Source organism: Pteropus vampyrus, unplaced genomic scaffold (genome assembly GCF_000151845.1).
Source record: "Pteropus vampyrus isolate Shadow unplaced genomic scaffold, Pvam_2.0 Scaffold192, whole genome shotgun sequence".
Lineage (NCBI taxonomy): Eukaryota > Metazoa > Chordata > Mammalia > Chiroptera > Pteropodidae > Pteropus > Pteropus vampyrus.
The window spans coordinates 471,136-475,570 of record NW_011888973.1 but is presented as its reverse complement, the minus strand read 5'-3'; the positions used below and the strand labels follow the sequence as shown (position 1 = coordinate 475,570).

At 36.3% G+C, this 4,435-nt stretch overlaps 1 pseudogene; it reads right to left on the bottom strand.

Annotated features, from left to right (window-relative positions):
• Nucleotides 1–207: 207 nt before the first annotated feature.
• Nucleotides 208–323, bottom strand: LOC111746519 (annotated as a pseudogene).
• Between the last annotated feature and the right edge of the window lie 4,112 nt (nt 324–4,435).

Below are 4,435 nucleotides of genomic sequence, written 5' to 3'. Positions count from 1 at the left end.
AAATACATGTTTCTAAAGGAGCATCGTAATGATTTTTTAAATGTTTTCCTGTTTCAACCATCCATCATATACTGAGATTTGCTTTGTAAATACCAATGCGTTGTTTTTCCGTGATGGCTTTTTCTATGAAGAGCCATGATTTCCTTTCAGACTCTTTGTTTTTTTTGTTTGTTTGTTTTTGTTTTGTTTGTTTGTTTTTATTTTTTATGCCTACAGCACCTGGTTGTCCTAGGTGGTCTCCCATCCAAGTACTAACCAGGTCCGACTCTGCTTAGCTTCCGAGATCAGACATCGGGCTTGTTCAGGGTGGTGTGGCTGTAGACCATCGTGGCTCCACTGGGGTGTGAACCCAGGACCTTCTGCGTGTAAAGCAGACGTGCTAACTGCTACACTATGGAATCACGTCCCTTTTGGTCTCTTCGTGAGGGACAAAGTGAAACTACTCTAGATGGTGTTTTGTCCTGATGTTCTCAAGCAAAAATTTTGTAAAGATCCTTAAGTATTAAAAACAAAGACATTCCACAAATCACATTTTTGTGGATTGAGGTAAAATTGACATATAACATTGTATTAGTTTCAGTCATACACATAATGATTTGATATTTGTATATATTGAAAAATTATTACAATAAGTCTAGTTAATTTCCATCACCATACATAGATACAAATTTTTTCTTATAATGAGAACTGTTAAGATCTACTCTATTAACTTTCAAATATGCAATACAATGTTAATTATTGTCACCATACTGTACATTACATACCCATGACTTATTTTAGAACTGAAAGTTTATACCTACAAACATATTTTTAACTTGAATTTTGTTTTAATCGTTTTTCCTAGAACCGAGTTGTATTTGATAATGTTTTCTGACAGATCTTATCTATATTAAAATTTGCATTAGTTTTATTTTTTGAAATATTTCATTAAAATATTATTTATCTTGATTAATGAGGGATCTTTTGTGCCTCCCCTCCTTAATTTGGTGCCCATGATAAATGCCTTAGTGGCCTCACCCTGGACTGGCCCTATTCTCTATTATTAATATGCTGTGTAGAGAGAGGACAGTATTTAGGAAGCAGTAATAATCTCAGCACCCAGCACAGTGTCCAGCATGGGGAAGGCTCACATCAAATCACATTAAAATTTGGCTAGCATTTAGTTATTGCAAGTTTTTCTTATTTGTTATCTTAAGTTTTCCAGAGTGAATCACCATAATTGCCATTGATTTATTATTTTCTTGGTATTTCTGTTCCTTTCTATTGTTGTTAAATAAGAAGTTCATTTAGTTAAAAATACATAAACAGGCAAATTATATATAATTTTAAAGACGCACTTTGCCTCTGTTTGCAAATATATCCAAAATATATAATCCAAAAATATCTCTATAGAGATTCAGAGTTTTCACAAAGTCGTCTTTTTTGCGGGGGTTACAGTGCTCCTGAGGATCATTCTTTTAGAATTTGCCCTTGAACAATCCCTTTAAGCTAGTGAAATAAACAGTGCTAGTCTTCCTATAATGCAGTAACCTTGCTTTGTATTGACAAAAAAATCTCTTACCGCTGGTTCTTAGGTACTGCATATATTGATGTTTCTGAAGGCCCTAGATCAGTGAGTAGAAGCTATAACTATACACTCTCTTTGTAGATGTTAAAAAAAAAAAAAATCCGTTAGACAACAGAGATTTTTGACAATATCATTTCAGATGGAATTTGCACTTGGAAACTTAAACCAGCTAATCCTTATAGTGTTTGCTTATTGGAAAGTTTTATATTAATGACATATTTATGCTGTTGTAGTTTGGTCTTGGCAGCTTTTCTAAGTAAAACTATTGCTTTTTGGAAGTTGAACAAGCTGCCAGAGGTTTGCTCTGATCTGAAGTTGAATATCATGGCAGTTGTTTAATATAATAGTTTAATATAATGTTTAATATAATAGTTTATATGTGTAGCATACCTGATTTTGTTTAACTTTTATTTAACACAGAAAGTTATCTCTAATATAGATATGATTTCCAGATATTGGATTCAAAGGCATTATTTGATAACTCATTGTTACTAGAATATGAATAATTACTAACCTAAATTCTCATTAGATGTTTCCTGTCACATCAATAAAGCTGACTATCTGGATGTCCTTCAGACTGCTCTGCTTCTGACCCAGGGACCATGCGTTTCTCTATTACCGAGCACTATAAACCTACAGACATCTTTTTAGTGTTTATTAACTTTGAAAATTCACCTACTTCTCTTTTCTGTCAAGATAACTTTCAATAAGATTGATTGCCAATAACACCGAGTTCTGATTATATAATTATTTTTTAAATTTTTCCATTACAGTGGCTACCCAACTTTTTTTATATATGGATGCAACATATTCATGCTAGGAAATTTGGGAAATACATAAAACTATAAAAATAATAAAAACCATCACTGAGGTAACTCCCTAGACAGTACTGAAATTTGGGTGTGCTTCCTTTTAGACTTTTACCTGTGTAACGTAGCTAGGAACGTGTGCGCGCGTGCGTGTGAAAGGCCAGAAAAAACTGTGTATGTGTGAATTAATTTATTAAGTTGCATTCCCCACTTAATATTACATCGAGGGCATTTTTTCATGTCATAAAATAGTCTTTGAAAGTACAATTTTTAGCAGTTGCTTAATGTTTCACTGTATAGCTGTATCATAATTTACTTAACGGTTTTTTTTGCCTAAATTTGGATATATAAGCTGTTTCTAATTATTATATTGTATTTTAAAATTATTTTACAGGGCACACCTTTATTTATAAATTCACTTACAAAATATACCACCCTATCTCAGATTCTTCCCCTAGGATCAATTCTTAATTTACTCAAGACGTATAAATATTTGTAAGGCTTTTGGATACATACCAAAAGTTTCAGAAACATTGTTGAAACTACATTTTTAGAAAATCCCCATTTACAGGAAATACAGAGAAATAACCTCAAAGTCTTCATGTGGCAGCACCTAATAATTTGCATTGTTTTCACCTTCCAAGGTTTTTTTGCTCTGTGATGCCGGCGTCTCACGTGCTGACTGTAATTTTCGCGGTTATGCTACAGCTTCTGCTGTCGCTGATACTCAGAATCAGCCCAGCTGTCTGAGCGGTCACTTTTCTCAGTGGACACAGACTTTTCCTCGATAAAGTAGGGCATTCCGCACATCCACGCAGACTTTCCCGATTCTGTGACTATTTCCCTGCCAGTCAGGAGAAGTAGAGCCTGAGGGTTTTTACTGATAGCCACTAGAGCAGCGATCTTTAAAGCGATGTATACGTCACAATCCCATGAGGTTTGAAGGACAGTACAGGATATTTTATTTATATTGTGTTACTTAACAAAATTATGTGGCCATATTTCATAACTTCCATAAAAGAATAGACTAATAGAGTATGTATGCAGTTTATAAACAAACAATCTTAAGTTAGGGTTACATGCTCCCATGAGTGTGTACTTATGGCAAAGATTGAGAACTTCCTTCCCAAAACCTGTACATTCTGCATTCTTCCCTCCCTCCCTTTTTCCCTCCTTTCCTTTTTTCTTTCTTTCTTACTTTTTCAGTAACTGGTCACCTTGACAACAATCTAAAAAACTGCACTGCCTGGCCTTGGCCTCTCTTTGCAGTTAGGTGGAGTCTCATGACTAAAATTTAGCCAGTAAAATTTAAGTAAAACTTCCCAGAGGGTGCCTTGAAAGGGAGAAGGCATGCCATTCCTCACCTTCTTCCCCTATCTGACATCTTAAACTCCAGATGTGATGGCCGGCACTTTGGCAGCTAGCTCGGGCTATGAGGTGACTATGGTAGAACGGCAATCACCATGGTACAAAGTTAAGATAGAAGGAGACTAGTCCTGATACCCCAGCACCACTATCATACTGGCACTGGACCGCATAACTATAACTTGTACCTTATTTAAACCACTGTGTTTTTTGGGGGCGGGTAGGGGATGGGGGGAGGGGTCTCTATTTCTTACAGCCAAATCCAGTCTTAACTGATAAGGCATCGAAGAAGTTGGAGTCCATTGTGCGTGAGCATCCAGTTCTCAAAGCAGATGCCCAGGTCATTTGTTAGGCAAGGAATATCCAGTGAACGTGAAACTGTGGACATGTTCCTAAATGTCAGTTGTTTAGCTTAACTAGGGGACATTCATTTTCCCATGAGCTCCTGGTGTTCAGGAACAGAATGTAAAACACTTATCAAAGCAGCATCGAAGGAGAAGCTTCCTTCCTGCTCTCTGCATCCACATCCTCCGAAAAGGTGAATTCGGGACCACGCGCCGAGCTCTCCAGTCATAATGCGCGTTGCCGGGAAGTAGGGAGAGGCCGTTCTCACGGTCTTTTTATTGTTAATTAGAAAAATATTTAGAATGTCTTGTTTCAGGCCTTGGCGCGCTTCCTTTTTTGGTTAAATTTT